The sequence below is a fragment of the Pollicipes pollicipes genome, unplaced genomic scaffold (assembly GCF_011947565.3).
Source record: "Pollicipes pollicipes isolate AB1234 unplaced genomic scaffold, Ppol_2.1 Scaffold_4740;HRSCAF=5597_pilon_pilon_pilon, whole genome shotgun sequence".
NCBI lineage: Eukaryota > Metazoa > Arthropoda > Thecostraca > Pollicipedomorpha > Pollicipedidae > Pollicipes > Pollicipes pollicipes.
In genome coordinates this window covers 8306270-8322934 of record NW_023596545.1, presented here as the reverse complement: position 1 = coordinate 8322934, position 16665 = coordinate 8306270, and the positions used below count along the sequence as shown (strand labels likewise).

The following is a 16665-nucleotide window of genomic DNA, read 5'->3' as shown; positions in this document are numbered from 1 at the left end:
CACTGGCATTCGACTTAATATCAAGTTGCACGGGTCAGTTGGATCTTTACATCGTTTTGTGCCTGCCTACTGCAAGTATCGCGTGCTGAATGATGGCCGTGTCGAATCACCCGAGTATATGAGGTCACTATCATGAGTTTTAAGCTTCTCGTGTGTGCCCAGGCCCGAAGCATCATTCCCCATGAAGAACCACCAGATGATATGAGGTGACTGGTTTCAACTAAGCGCATTTGGCGCAACAGGCCATGTTCCATTTTCACCGTCATACCTGCCGACTGTAAGTATTGGTGTGCCGAATGAAAGCTCTGCTGAAACACCTGAGTATGAGCAATCATTCAGCACGTCAATACTTGCAGTAGACAGGTGCGAGAGTAAAGATGGAACGTGACCTACCGCACCTGATGTTTGATCGAATACCAGTGACGTCATAGCGTTAACTGATCATATCGCCTTGAGTCGGTCCAAAGAGCCGGTAAAAACCTGACCAGTGGCGTCACACGCTCAATCAAATACCAGGGACGTCACGTCGAGTGCGCTTAATGGAATTCAGTCAGCCAAAAACTCATATCAGACATTCGCGTACTCAGGTGGTTCAGCAGAGCCTTCAATCATCACGCCATAACTTGCATTAGACAGGTATGAAGGATAAAGCTGGAAGATGACCTGTTGCGCCTGATTTTCGTCAAAACCAGTGACGTCAGATCATCCGGTGATGCCTCGCGGGATATAATGCTTCGTCGCCCTGGGCGGCTCAAGTGAACCCGTGTAAACTCATGAGCGGTGACGTCACACACTCAGGTGATTCGGCAGAGAGTTTAGTCGAATGCTGGTAATGTCATATCGTCAGCTGATACTATGTGGTCTTTAGTCGTCCCAAAAGAACCCATAAAAATTCAGGACCAGTGACGTCACACACTCAGTCAATATCAGTGGCGTCATATCGTTAGCTGATGCCTTATGAACTTCAGTCGGGCCAAAAGAACCCATAAAAACGCATGACCAGTGACGTCACACACTCAGACGATTTGGCAGAGCCACCATTCAGCAGGGGAATACTTGCTAAAGACTGGTGCGAAAGGTAAAGATAGAACATAGGCTATTGCGCCAGAGGTTAAGTTGAACACCAGTGTCATATCGTCAGGTGGTCCCTTATGACCTTCGGTTGACACAAAAGAGCCCGTTAAACTCGTGACCAGTGATGTCACACACTCAGTCGAATACCAGTGGTGTCATATTGTCGGTTTTCGTCTTATGGCCCTCAGTTGGCCCAAAAGGACCCGTAACCAGTGATTTTACACGCTCCGGTGATCCGTCAGAGCAGGGGCGTTTGATAGACAGATAGATAGATACATAGATACCTTCCTCAGTACCGTCACAATGCCAGCTGACGCCTGACAGCCTTTCCTCAACATGACAGTACATGAACCCTGCAGCCAGCGTAGCTCTTCCCACCGTCGGTGGCACAGATACCAAAGAAAAAAAAGCCTCAACCTTCACCCCACCCCACCCACCCCCTGAAATTGGGGCTCAAGCAATGTATAAGACATTTGTATGTTGGTAGGCATGCTTATAGATAGTTAATGCCAGCTTGCAAGCAAACATTTGTTAACTGCGAACAAACGGTAAACTGTGGTATGTTAGGAAAATGACTACTATGACTCAAGACAGAATGCCTGAAGCCAAGCAAGTATTTACTATGAGCATGTAGCTTACCATTTTCCAAATATGTTTGATTATCATGTTGTTCACCTTTGCCCACACCAGCGAAGGGGTCACTTTATTTGGGCCAGTCGCTACAGATCTTACCCTTTCGGACCTTGCTGGTGAAGGTTCCAGCATGGTTGGCACCTGGCAGCTGGTCTTATTTTTTAAGAAAAAAAGTAGGGTCTGCAGCCATGAATGCACCTGGTAGCCAGTTAGCTTTATGGGTGCAAAATGTCCTTAGTAGTTGGTGCACCCTAAAACTCAAGTGATCATCATTAACATCATCATCATTTGTCTAAGTTTCTTGTCCATTCCAATTGTGCCCAGTTTCAGATTGTCAAGTTCTCTTGGAGCATAATCTGGTTTTTGTAGTGCTGCAAATAAAGAGTCTAAGGATCTAGTAAAAAATGATGTGAACTTTTATTGCATAGGATGGGAAAAATTACCTGCAATTATCATATACCCCACACACAGTTTTTTGACTCACCCGTATTTTCTAATTTATCACTTCAAGGAAACATCTTTAAGTGATAATGTTGTTTATTATGTATTCTGTTTCTGAAGCAGCCTCACGTGGATGCATCATGTCACATTGCGGCACTTAATATATCTAGCCACTGATTTGCTGACCGTGAGGCACCTTTATAAGATGCTATATTTATGGAAACTGTCAGATGTTTATTCACTGGTGAAATTGTCATGCTTCTGTACTGTACCCTTTGTGAGCAGCATCAGTTCACTACAGGAATATTCCCACTGACGCTTTGCTTGGGCATGTTACAGACCGTTCTTTAAGGATGTCTTGTAAGCTGGGGCTGGCCACCCTGTGCCTGCCTCAGGCAGGCTAATAAGGTGACCAGTTTGGCGCGGGCTTTAGGAGGTCCGCTGGGACCCCAACTGGCGGCGTCACCAAAGAACTCCTGGCCACATCAGGTGAGCCGGCCCCAGCTTACCAGTGGTACATCCCGTCCAGTTCCGTAGTTTGGGTGCCACACGCAGCCCGCGATAGAAGTTACCATTTCGACATATGATGCAACCGTACCGTTGTATCACACTCCTGTTACATGCCGATGCATCGCACAATCACAGATTCCTTCCTTGCGGCACGTCTTGTTCAGTCTGCCTCAAATGCTAATGCATGTGCGTGATTTGGACCGCAAGGGTGTCCAAGCTAGGTACGCCTCAGGGTCAAGTGTGGTGTCAGGTCATGTTTGCGTTGGGGACGGCGCTGGCAGCACCGGTCATTGACCTGGTGTCGACCGGAACGCCATTAGTACACTGTTGAGTGTGGTGTTTTTGCGGCTGTCGGTCAAAAACTGGCCACCGGTCAAAACTGGTCACCGGCCACTCCCTCCATCACCCCGTGAACCAGTCTCTCTTGTCAGTCATGGCCAGGTCTCCATTGGGAGTCTGGCACAAGTACAACGACTCCAGAGTCCAGCCGATCCGTATGTGGTGCGGTAACCACTGCGAAGCGTTCATTTTTTTCATTGTTTTAAGCGGCTGGTCATTGGCCTGGTGCCGACCGGAACGCCAGTGCTCGAAGGACTTTGAAAGGGCCCTCATCTTCAGTGCCGTCTGCTAAACACCGTGATGCCTTATTGGCATCGTCGGCGTGTATCCTACGTCTGGTGTGGCGATCGATTGGGAGTAATATACTGCTGAGTATGTGTTTCACGGCCGTTGGTCAAAAGGTGGCCACGGGCTGCGCGTATCTTTCCTCCACTCCCTTCATCACCGTTGTGAACCAGTCTTTTGCCGTCGGTCATGCCAGGCCAGTAACATGCGTCATGACGCACAAAAAGCTGCCCATCGCGCCTGCCTCGCTGTGATGTGGTTGGCTGCGTGCCGGTTCCCACGCCGCCGCCGTCGGTGGGCGGCCGGCTCCCATATCTGCTGCCGTCGGTGGGCGGCCGGCTCCCACGCCGCCGCCGTCGGTAGGCGGCGGCTCCCACGCCGCCGCCGTCGGTGGGCGGCCAGCTCCCATTCTTGCTTCTGGTTGTGGCCGACCGTTTACCGCAGTCTCTGTCGCAGTGAGCTAAAGCGGCGCCAGGAAGCACAGAAGAAGGAGCAGGAGAAGGCGGAGAAGGAGCGTCAGAGGCCGGGGTGCCGCCGCCGCCGAGGAGGCGCCCGCCAAGTCGGCCGCCGCCGCGGAGGGCGAGCTCACGGCTAATGTACGACCCCGCCTCTCCGCGGCCTCCTGCAGAACAGGACCACTCCCTCTACGCCCGCCGGCGCACCCACCACGCTCACTCTGTAGAGCGTGACAGCTGCGCCGGTGGACGTGGAGGGTATAATTGGTGAACTTGTGGTACTGTGATAGTGTCGTTCGGCGATGCTTTCCGTTTTTATTTGCCTGCAGTGAGCTATAATGATGTATTAAGTGCGCAGAAAATCCATAAATATACATCAAAACTAACGAAATCGTCGAATTATTTCTAGCGTGTACGTTTTTTGCCCTGATGTATTCTGGCGCAGCAGTCAGCGTCCCGCGCCGTGCCGCAATTGTTTGCGCATGGCCGTGCGTCTCTTCAGAACCATGACGCTAACCGACTCTGCGCCCTCCGTGCGGCAGGAGTACTACCGGATGCGCGTGGCGGGCGTGACGGCGGCCAAGGAGGCCGGCGAGAACCCGTTCCCGCACAAGTTCCACGTGACGACGTCTCTGCAGGAGTCATCGCCAGTACGGCAACATCGCCGACGGGTCTGCCGTCGAGGACGTGACGGTGTCGGTGGCCGGCCGGCTGCACAGTATCCGCGAGTCCAGCGCCAAGCTGCGCTTCTATGACCTGCGCGGCGAGGGCGTCAAAATACAGGCGAGTCGCCGTGCAGGGGCGGCGTCGCCGTGTGTAGACTCCGTTGTTGCCTTGGCGGGGTTCGCCGTGTGGGACTCCGGTGAAGTTTTCTACGTTGAGGGACTCATTCGTTGCGTTGTTGGGCTCTTGTTGCCACGCTATATAATAATTGAGCGCAGAACTCACGGTGTATAGATTTGCCTTTCGAAACGCTGCTGAAAACGCTTTGCATGCTCGTCCGCACCAGTCTCACCAGACTCGAACCAATCGTTGCTGAACTGAAACAAATAGTGAGCTTCTCAAAGATTTTCAACGCACCAATTTTTTCAGTGCAGTACACCACAATGGCCGGAGAACCCAGGCGTGTTTTATGCTCTGTTCCTGGGCTGCCGTCCGTGCCGTCCCCCTTCGCCAGACATGTCCCACTTGTCGCCTCTGCCACCTCCCCCCCCCCCCTCCCCCCGCACTTCCGGCTGGTGGATCACGGCCAGCTGTAGGGCGTCCGGGAGTAGGGGTAGTCCCTCACACTAACCCTTGCCTCCCTGACGCCCAGCGCTCTCCGCAGATAATGGCACACTTCAAGCTGTACGAGGACCCGGAGCGGTTCGGGCCGACACCGACCGACTGCGGCGCGGCGGCGACATCGTCGGCGTGGTGGGGCCACCCGGCCAAGACCAAGAAGGGCGAGCTGTCGGTGGTGCCGCACCGGCTGCAGGTTCTCACGCCCTGCCTGCACATGCTGCCCTCCATGCACCTACGGCCTCAAGGACAAGGTACGCCGGCGCCGCTGGGCCGCCGCCCGCTTCACGTGTGGCTGTCATGTTGCCAGAGCCCACTACCCAACAGCACGCATAATCAGCCATGGGTTGCAGGAAGGTCAGTAATGATCAGTAATGATATTGGTCAGTAACGATATTTATAGACATGAAGTGTTGTGTGTGTGTTTTGGTCGCCTGACCTACGGACGTTTTTTTCAGGAAACAAGGTTAGGCAGCGGTATCTAGACCTCATTATGAATGAAGACGTGGTCGTAACAAATTTTTCGTCAGAGCTAAGATTATCAGGTGAGGCCGTACGCACGCCATAAAACAACGCATCCGCACGCGGTTCCATCCTGTTCTCAAATATCATTGAAATACTGGGGAGTGCTTCAGGTGCAATCCGTTGCCACTGACCCAAATACCCTGGTGTGCTTCACCATTGTCATGCCATGTGTGCTGACTGTCAACTGCTGATTTGAAGGAGCTGTGCAACATTGTTCGTGTGTAACGGTTGTGTGTTGGTCGAAGCGCTCATTTTCCACTTGCTGTCGTTCCCGTTAAGCAAACACTTTTCCGTTCTGTTCGTTTCACGGCGGTTTTAGTCGGTTCGTTGTCGCGTAATGGTCCATTTGGCCCGGCCTGCAGCTACGTGCGCAGCTTCCCTGGATCGACTCGGCTTCCTGGAGATCGAGACGCCCATGATGAACATGATAGCCGGCGGCGCCACAGCCAAGCCGTTCGAGACCTATCACAACGAACTCAGCATGAAGCTGTTCATGCGGATAGCCCCGGAGCTGTACCACAAGGTGAGTCCCATGTGAGACGTAAGTCCGACATGTATAACGACTCTGTGCCGTTCGCCGTGGCCTGCAGAAACCTTTCACACTTAGGTTGTTTTCCCCCTCAGTCTGTTGTGGCGGTTGTATCGCGATCGCGTTCTTATTGACTTATCCGCCTGTAAACTACTGTTTCATTACAGGCTTCCTTCGAGGTGTTGTAGCTTCCGCTAGTGTGATGTATGGATTAGATTGATATGAGTGACCAGCGTCGATATGGAGGGAAAGGATGTGATTGCAAGGTGTGCGAAACGGGAATATGGATGGTTCAGCCCGTTCAACAATTACTATGCCGTACACACTGATCACCTAAGGCCACAGTTCAGCCTCACTGACCGGTCGCCGGCTCTGGCTCTGGGCATTCGGCGAGCTGGCCGGCTCTGGCTTCGGACAACCGGCTGACTGGTGGGCTCTGGCTCGACACGCGCGACGGACTGGTCGGCTCTGGCTCTGGGTATCTGGGTATTCTGCTAATTGACCGGCTGTGGCTCCGCGCCGCAGATGTTGGTGGTGGGCGGCATTGACCGCGTGTACGAGAATCGGGCGCCAATTCCGGAACGAGGGCATTGACCTCACCCATAACCCGGAGTTCACCACCTGCGAGTTCTACATGGCCTACGCCGACTACAACGACCTGATGGAGATCACAGAGACGATGGTATCAGGTGCGTGGTTGCTGGCCCAGCCCGACCGGTGCACCTTCGCACGTACGTCACAGGATCATCCCCCCGATGGTCTAGCGGCACCTCGCAGCTGCCATAATGAGCTCCGTACCCGCGTTGTCCATGGAGTAATCATCTTAACTGCTGGGCGCATTTGTGCCATGATCAATGGGAGCAGTGCTGGTCGTTCGAGCCAGGTGATAGCCATGTGCGGTACGATGAGGCTTTTATCGTGTGTCGAGCTCGAGTTTGAGAGCGCTCGGCAGCCCTTCCCCGCCCAGGCCGGGCTGCAGTCCCAGTGACCGGGTCTGGTCATCGGTAGTTTGGTCCCGCTCTTGCAATGCAACATTGGAGTTAACACTGCCATCCGGGGGCCGAAGGATCGCGAGGATCGAGAAAATCGTATCTTACGGCATGTGAACAACGGTCAGCATGTTTTTGTTTTTTTCATGCCAAGCCACCTTTTTGGCTGGTCCTCCAGGCATGGGTAACGGTCCGCCAGGCCATCATGATCATGTACAAATGTTGAACATAGATATGCGTGATATATGTGTTGGGGAGGGGCTAGTCAAGGTCGGGCTGCAGCGCCGTCGACCTGGGGCACCGCTGACCGGGCGTCGGCCGGTCGGGCCGCGAGCGTCGCCGACCTGGGGCACCGGTGACCGGGCGTCGGCCGGTCGGGCCCACGAGCGTCGCCGACAATGGGGCACCTCTGATCGGGCGTCGGCCGTCGGGCCGCGAGCGTCGGCCGACCTGGGGCACCGCTGACCGGGCGTCGGCCGGTCGAGCTGCGAGCGTCGCCGACCTGGGGCACCGCTGACCGGGCGTCTACCGCGCGCAGGCATGGTGCGCTCCATATTCGGCACCACTCAAGTGACGTACCACCCGGACGGTCCGGACGGCGAGGCCTGGCAGGTGGACTTCACGCCGCCCTTCCGCCGGCTGCACATGCTGCCCGAGCTGGAGAAGGTGAGCCGCCGCCGCCGCCGCCGCCATTCTGCTCTGGCGGGCCTCGGGCGAGGCCTCCGCACGCCGGCAGGTGGACGGGAATACTGTGCGTTCCGCCATGGCCAATGACAAGTCGTACTGCCCGTTGTTACGATAACGGTACATGTACATGTTCTCCATCGCATACGTTTATTTAATTCATTCTTGCTATATTTTCGTATTACCATCAACGTTCACCTGTCGTCACCCGCCCGTTGCCTCAATGCTGTAGTAATGAATGTTGTGTTTCGGCTGTGGCGGGCTGGGTCAGCTGACGTTATCGTGGTCTGTCCCTGCCGCGGCCGCAGGCGCTCAAGACGTCTCTGCCGCCCGCCACTGAGCTGACGGGCGAGCCGGCGCGCGCCGCGCTCGACCGGCTCTGCGTGCAGCACCAGGTGGACTGCGCGCCGCCACGGACCACCGCCCGCCTGCTGGACAAGGTGAGCGGCCTCGCCGGGCGGAGAGCCGGCTCCGGTTGGCGCTGCGTGTGCACGGCTGCCGGACAGCGGCGGCGCGGGGCAGCAGCGCGGACGGGTGCGGTCGGCGCCTGGCGTCGGTTTCGCCGCCGCCGTGCACGCGGCGTCGCCGTCCGTCACTGCCGCTGATCGATGACGCCTCTCCAGTGAGGCAGGTCTTGTTTGGCCCGGGTGACCGTGCACCGCTGTGGTGTGACGGCATCACGTGGCCAGTTGGCCTCGTGACGCCGCCGAACGGTGTGTGACGCGTCCGCCGCGCCGCCAGCTGGTCGGCGAGTTCCTGGAGGAGACGTGCATCCAGCCGACGTTCATCCTGGACCACCCGCAAATCATGTCGCCGCTTTCCAAGTACCACCGCTCGCAGCCGGGCATCACGGAGCGCTTCGAGCTGTTCGTTTGCAAGAAGGAGGTGTGCAACGCCTACACGGAGCTGAATGACCCGATCACGCAGAGGCAGATGTTCGCCATTCAGGCCAACGTGAGTACCGTCCCCGTCCGCGAACGGGCCGGGACGTCGCCGCAGACAGGTACGGCGACCCCGCAGTTGTCCTTCCGCTACCGCCGGTTGCCGCCGGACAAGCGCGCGGCGACCAAGCCAGCGAGGGTCCGAGCTGCGCGTGGGGGATGCTGGCCACACTTGGTGCGAGCTGTATCACTCGCAGTGCCTCGGCGGGCGGCGAGTCCGACTCTGCGATTCGGGGTACAGTTGGTGGGCCTTGTGCGGGTGGTCCGTTTGTGGGCTGCTCTGCTCGCGCCCATCGGTCCGGTCCCAAGGACCCCACCGCTCTCACGTGCGCGTCTCACGCGCCCCCGCTCCGGGCAGGCCAAGGCGGCGGGCGACGACGAGGCGCAGCTGATCGACGAGAACTTCTGCACGGCGCTGGAGTACGGCCTGCCGCCCAACCGGCGGATGGGGCATGGGCATCGACCGGCTCACCATGTTCCTGACCGACTCCAACAACATCAAGGTGCGCCCGAAGCCTGCTGCGGCAGCGCGAGCGATGCTCGCGAGCCGCGCTCGTGAGGGCTCGGCGACAGCGAGACGGCTCATGTCGCGGGAGCTGTCTCTGACGCGGCATCTATACAGCGTCGCTCGCGTGCGTCACGAGGGTGTCAGATGGCTGTTTCTGTGGTGGGAAGCAGTGCACCAGCAGTCGGCCGCTTGGATATCAGGGATGGCGATATTTTGTCATGCTTATACACTCCCGGCTTGGGATGCACTGCCAGTTGCGCCTCCCCTTGCTCAAAATCAACCAATATGCATCGAGCCGGGCGGCGTGCAACGCGTGATCTAAGCACCCTCAGGCCTGGAATGTGAGCCGGGCAGGTTAGACGTCCGGGTTCGGGGCCGAAGGGCGACGGATTAGCGCCAACGAAGTGCGTGCAGAGGCCGTGGAGAGCCCCACATCTCGGATACATCCGATGGAGAGCCCACATCATACTGGATGGATTCTGGAATGCGGGCGAGGAGGCGTGTACATGGTCGCCTGCGTCATGATACCCGACGTTGCGCTGCCCGACTCTAACGTACGCTGTCACTCGTCGCTGTCGTCGCTGCGCCTTGGCAATGACGTCACACTGTCACACGATACTGGCGTCTGCGTAACCCGCGTAACGTGCCGCCGCGAGCGAACCCGAGCGGCGTCAATCACGTCACGTTCGTAACGCCGCGCCTTGGCACTGACGCCGTTGCAGCGTTGTTGTGCTGCCTCCGACAGCAACGTCGTGGTGTACAACACTGACGCTACTGAGACATGTTCACACACCGAGGTCACGTGATTGTTGCGCCCGGACACTGACGTGGCCGTGGGGGTGGCCTCCGGCATCAGCACTGACGTCACTGGAACCGGTGTCCGGCAGGAGGTGCTGTTCTTCCCCGCAATGAAGCCAGAGGACAAACCGTCCTGCGGAGCCGGCCGCCGATGGGCCCCACCAGCTGAGGGCCGCCGTCGACGCCCGCAGCACCACTCCCAGTTGTGATCTATTTATGACCCCCCGAACCCGGGCGGTCTCTCTCCCCTGTTGCCGTTTCCGAATAAATTCACGACCGGGTGGAAGCTGTTTTATCTCGAGTTCTCGGCGACACGCGAATGGCGCGAAGATGTGTACCGCTTTGAACCATGTGGACATCGGGGGTGGCCAATGGGGCTTTTCGTACAACCCGAACAACTTGCTGGTGGACTTGTTGACTTGCTGGTGGAAGCCGATGAACCGCCTTTGCTTGTTAGAAGACGACGTACTTTGAATTACGCCACGAAGGTGTTGTAATCCCCCGGATCAACCGGCTTCCGAGTCCATTTTCTCTCAGCCGTTAATCCGTTCTTTCTTAAGGGGCAGCCTACGTCAGCGCGACCCGTGTGTAGGCGCGTCCGGGACTGGCTGGATGAGGCGGATATTACGCTAAATGACATTGCTCCGAACACTGGGGCCTAACTCCTTCGCGGCGCCCGAGTACAATTAATGATTTGCAGCTTTCCATCATCATAAAAGTGGCACTTTCCCACGAGAGCTGCCGAACTATTCGTTGGAACGGATCGCAGGACACGAAAATTCATTGCAAATGTGTACTAACGGGTCCGAAGGCCCGACAGGGACTGGTTTGCGCAGGTGTTGGCGGTCATCACACCTCAGGTTTCTGCCTCCCGCATTGCGTGTCAGCCTCTTCCTCAGAGCTGTTCACTTTGCAGCAGATCTTCAGCACGTTACTTGTCGCCCAGAAGGGAATGAAGTCATTTTGATCGTTAATTTAAGTGTTTTTTATCATTGGGCCCGACGTCGATGTCGCGCGACCACTCCTCTGATGCGATCGATCTGGGAGGAAATGGGATGGCCGGGCAACACTATCAGCCGTATGAGTGTGTGTTGGCCCCAGTCACGTAGGGATATTGGGGAATGAGAGCGCGGATGCGGTAGCGAAAGCCGCTGCGTGTGAGAGGATGCCGCTACCACTTAATGCACCCGCTCGCGACATAAAGTCTGCCATATCCAAGTAAGTCCGCCACACATGGGGGAACATGTTTGGCCAACATCTCCACCCTTTCAGGAAAACCAAGGTCATATATGGTAATTGTAAATTTCACTGCAGAGTCCGCTTTCAGGAAGTCACTCTGTACTCTTTGCTTGGGTCATGCACATGCAGCGTACTCGTCCTTCTCGACGCGCCAGGATGTGCCAGTGTGACAGGTGCGGGGACCGTTGTCGGTGGAACATGTTCTTGTTTTGTGCCGGCACAATGAAGCGAATCGGAGACGATATTTTCCACCAGCTTCCCTCAATCGGCTGATCGGTCGAGAATGCCGACCCATGCTGTGAAGTCGGAGATATGCTCGCATTTTAGCACACATTGACATATTTTTACTCGGCCCTCAGTGTAAGTGCACCGGCGAAACCGCTTAATACGAGTTGACAACATATTTATAGCGTGCCAGTGCAGATACAGATAATCATCCTCGAGTGGGCGCAAAATGCCGCATGCTGACGCGTCATAACCGCCAAACTACCACCACTGATTTCGTAGGTGCAGGTGGCTAACAACTTCACGGGTTCTGAGTACGGGGCGCGTGGCGTTTTGAACTATATTCGACGGCTTGCGAAGTCGTGGCATGTCTGCAATGCGGGTTCAACTTTTCATGGGCAAAACTGGTTTAAGAACGTATACTGCGGTGTATTCTCAACCCGGACGCCAGCCACGCAGTGCAGCATCGTAGGTGCCGCGGTGAGCGGCCGCCAAATCGTGGTTATTTTTCACATCACATGGATAATGGGATTCGAGTCAGCTGGGACCGTCAGCCGTCCTCCTGGCTCGGCGCTCCACCGGTCCGCCCCGTCTGGCGCCGAGCGCCGCCTAGTGGCCGTACTTCTGGAACTCCCACTCCCTGTGTCCAGCGGACACACCTGGCGCGTCTTGAGCCAGCGCGAGATGCAGTGGAAGTGGAAGGCGTGGTTGCACACGCCCCACGCCACCGTGCACTCGTCGCTGGTGGCCGAGGCCTGGTTGGCCTGGCACTCGATGCAGTGGTCCATGATGTGGTTGCGGCAGATGGCGCAGTTGTCCACCACTATGTCCCATGCCCATAGCGCCACAGCGTTCCACTTCTTAACTTCAAATCGCTTCTTGTCGCTCTTGGGACGTTCCCGCTACAACTTCCTCGTCCATTGTATCTACTTCCATTGATGCCATGTTCGGAGCGCCGGTCCTGCAATAACACGGCCTACGGGTTATTTATCGACGCATGTGATGATGTCTTCAGCATTGCAGCACACAGTGCGAGTTGAGTAACAATGCATGTTCTGTGTGAATGGAAAACCCCGGACATGCCCATCAAACTGCAGGGCGCATCACACAAGTATGATCCGTCTAGCTGTTGTACCATGTGACAATGCATGTGCTTCTGATCAAGATGAAAATCTACCTATTTTCTCAGCACATCAGAGATTTCAGCGCTGCATCTTGTCGAGTTTTAGATATTCAGCGCTATTTTTGGGCTACATTTGACATATCGTCAACCATTTCCTTTACGTTTCGACGCCGGTTTCTAAACTACGAGTGCCACCTGAGAATAGCAGTGCACGGCCATCAGATTCATGACACTGGACGCGAAAAATAGGTATTCACAGAAAACTTTTCATCATTTTTCAGTTGCTCATGACCACCTGAAGACGTCCAAAGTTGTCTCAATGTCAGCGCCACGCCAGCTGTCAAATGAACAAAGGCAAGGAAGCTCAGGAGTAACGGTGGGGGTCGATTGAAATCGCAAATAACATCTAGTTTCCACTGTTTAACCTAGAGGCAGAGAGTTAGTCATTGCAGTGAAAGCATGAACGCTCTTCATCTCCCAAAATCCGGCGTGCAGCATCCGTAAAGGTTGACTACGTCACATTTTGGAAACACAAGGGCGGGAAAGAAGCCTGCCCAATCATCGAAGGTACCGAAGGAAGGTACTGTCACAGGCCATTTGGACCAAACCATTCTTAGCAATCATTTTCTGGTCACCGTCAAGCATCGCTCACGGAAGCCACGCGGCCAGCTCATTCTTCACAACATCCCGCCTCATCGCGCCGCTGTTGCGACCGAGACCTATGCCAATGTTACTTCATCATTTGAGTGAGAAGTGTTATTCTAACATTCAACAGAAAAAAACAATAATGCCTACCATTTTTGTCATCAAGTGCACCATCATTCACTTATCAAATGTGCTCTAAACAAAAGCACCACATGTTCAGTGGTGCAAAACACTGCTTCAAGTTAAGGGGTTAGCAAAATAAGGCTTCATGTTGAGCCACTTCACAGTCAGTGCTGCAGCCTTCCCACAATTTGGTGCTGTCAAAAGAAAACAATAAAAAAAAATTAAGAGGCATACCCATATTGTATAGTGAGTGGTATTGGGATGAATGCTGGTTGAAAAAATATTTTGCATCATTACAGCTGGCACTAAGTCCAAGGCATTCTGGGTATAGCTGTCACACTTGTGTTCAGTGATTACTTCACATTCTACTGTTCCATCTGGTATAGCATCCTTCCATTTATGACACAGTGAGACAAAGTGGTAGGTATCTGACATGGAAGGTATCACACATGGAAGGTATCTGACATGATTGCTGACATTATGAGTGAATGTAAGATTGTGTTTGTATGCAGTTGTAAGATCATTCATTTCAAGTGTGCTTAAAGGAACATACCGTCATTAGTTTACCAAAAGCCAAAAACTTGATCTCCCTTCTGACACATTAAATGTCTTAAACAAAAGACCGAGCATGAGTTATGTCATCTTTATTCTTTTCTGAAGATGAAAGTTATATTTATTCTTAACATAAAATGGAAATGCAACCTGTTGATTTGGCTTCAAGGAAAGCAATGGATGCATAAGTTTTCAGCTCCAGAAAAGAGTCTGCTCAAGCTACATCAGTATTGAAGCTTTCATAGCCCACCAGTCTAGTATGCCCATATTCATAACATGCTTCCCTTCCTGGTTTGAAATATGCTGATGCTACTTCACTGGGCTCCCCTGCCAAGCAGTTAGCACAAAGTGATGTGCAGAGGACACACTGAAATGTTTGACAAGAGCCATATCACTTTTCATTGAAATATGCACCTTGCTGTGCTTAACATTCCACCACATAACATGCCCCTATTTGAATAAGTGTTTCTCCAGGCTTGACTGATACCTTATGTTAATTACATATAATTATATATAATATAATTATACCTTACATAATAATAATAACATATAATAATATAATAATATATGACATGTGACAGTATGACCAAAACAATAATATAATATGTAATACATGACTGATACCTTAAATAACAATACAATAATATAAAGATACCAAGTGTTAATTAGGTTCCAGAGGGCAGTCTGCAAAAAATCAATCCACTGCACTGGACACCTAGGCAACATTGGCATGCTGACATCACAATTTTCATCATCATTACATTGACATCAAATTGAGGCTAGGGAAAATTGCCTCAAATTGATGAATAATTTTTGTATAAAATATTTATGGGGTGCTTTTCCCTGGCATTGCCTTCTGAACATCACAATTTACTGGAAATTGGCTGTGTGCTAAAAATAGCAGTGACCATGCACCCGCCTCTGAGCACTCAGTTTGAAGACAAAGAGGTGCTGAAAATTTTCTGGTTTATTGCTCCTATGCTGGGCAGACAATGGACATGTCCAGTTCATGATGTCCTGTTCACAGTATGGAGGAGGCTGAACATTGCTGGTGTATGGCAAAAGCCTGACACAGGTTCATGCACCAAATTTGGGCATTGCAATCATGCTGATATTCTTTTGTTTGGCAAGATTAGGGTGAATCCAGCCCATCCTCCCAAAGTTTGAGATAAAGTGGCACAAACCTCGAGACAAGCCGGTTTGTTTGACATATTCTGGCAGTAGCTTTTCTATTTGCCACCATGCAGCCTCAAGATTATTTTGTGACACTACACACTGAAAATCACCATTAATTTTGGTCAGCTCTTTTGTGCATGTCATAAGAGAAGGTAAGAGGTGGAAAAGAAGCACCTTCTGTGATGGTGAAATTACACCATTAATAACTTCACAGCCTCAAGAACATCAACACAGCTATGTACCCAGGGTTTTGAAAGGGTCATATGCCATTCCTTTTGTTGTTGTTTAATGGTGTTCTCAAGTACATCCACCACAATGACCATGTTGTGCCCATGATGACATGCCATTCCTGCACATTAACCAAGTATCCTATGTGTACATGTTGGCAAAGGGAGGCTAAGGCCCCAATGACCTCCCCACCCCAATTCAGCTACATTCATGCATGAACAAACATCCCAGTTGTGCAGTACAACTTGAGTTTGTGTTCACATAGAAAATGCTTGAGGTACAGCTTGTACTCTAAGCATTTTCCACAGTTCAACAATCTGAGGCCTAGATTGTATGAGACAAACACCAAAAATTCCCTGAATGGTAACTTTGATCCAATACTCGCGAAGGTTGATGCAACCTCATCCAAATTTGGTTGGAATTTACAGCCTACCAGGAATGAGGGATAAAGCATACCAGGGGTTTCACAAAATTGTAGGTTTGCCACAAAATTGAGGAAGGAGTCTGGAGTCCCGTCTTACTTAAAAGGAAATAGCACCCAGCAGCATACCTTGTGCGCTACACAATATAAGCACTCAGCGATCCACCGTTTTCTGGTACGGAGCTCGTAAACCTCGCTATAACCCCGATTATAGCATACGACACATCCTGCAACCACTGTACTCCAGTAAATGAAACACACGCGCCGTAATCCGTCAGTAATGCATGGGAGAGACTAAATGACGGACAAACTTATTGACAACCCCTACGCTTCCGAACCTATCAGACTGGTTCTCGTAACAGTCCCTCACTTAATCCACTGTAACAGATAGCGTGGCATTTGATATCAAAGAAACGTTGGAACATGTTAAAAGTCACCATGGTCAAACCAATAATTTGTTTGCCATAAACAAAACATCTTGGCGACCAAAAATGTACCCCAAAATATGTGTTTACACCTACGTGAGCCTCAAGCCAGCAGGCATGACTTTCTAGGACAGTCCCTACAGCTCAGTTGATTAGAATACCAACCTTCCGACTCATCCACACAAGGCGGGGGTGGGTTCGAGCCACCCTCATCTACTATTTGCCCTTAACTGGGCTGTCTTGGGGCTGTTCCTGATGGCCTTGCTGGAAGTGAGGTGACGTCAGAGGGTGGGACGGATCATGTCGAGCATTACAGCACGTTTAACCTTCACCACCAACTTTTGTCATTCATGTGGAATTGCGCACTGGGATGGTGGGGCTCGAGGCCAGTAGCGCAGGCTGGGGGGCACAGGGGGCACATATTCCCCCCCCCCCCCCCTTAGGTTCCGAGGGCCCGAAGGGCCCGAAAATTCAGACGGAGGTCTCATTCAGGGGCCTCAGCCCGCAGGGCTGGGC

The 16665-nt window shown here is 53.1% G+C and overlaps 2 pseudogenes; one reads left to right on the top strand and one right to left on the bottom strand.

Moving 5' to 3' along the window:
- Nucleotides 1-3805: 3805 nt before the first annotated feature.
- On the top strand, nucleotides 3806-10221 carry LOC119098727 (lysine--tRNA ligase-like; annotated as a pseudogene).
- A 1639-nt stretch (nucleotides 10222-11860) lies between these two features.
- On the bottom strand, nucleotides 11861-15925 carry LOC119098726 (RING-box protein 1A-like; annotated as a pseudogene).
- Nucleotides 15926-16665: the final 740 nt, after the last annotated feature.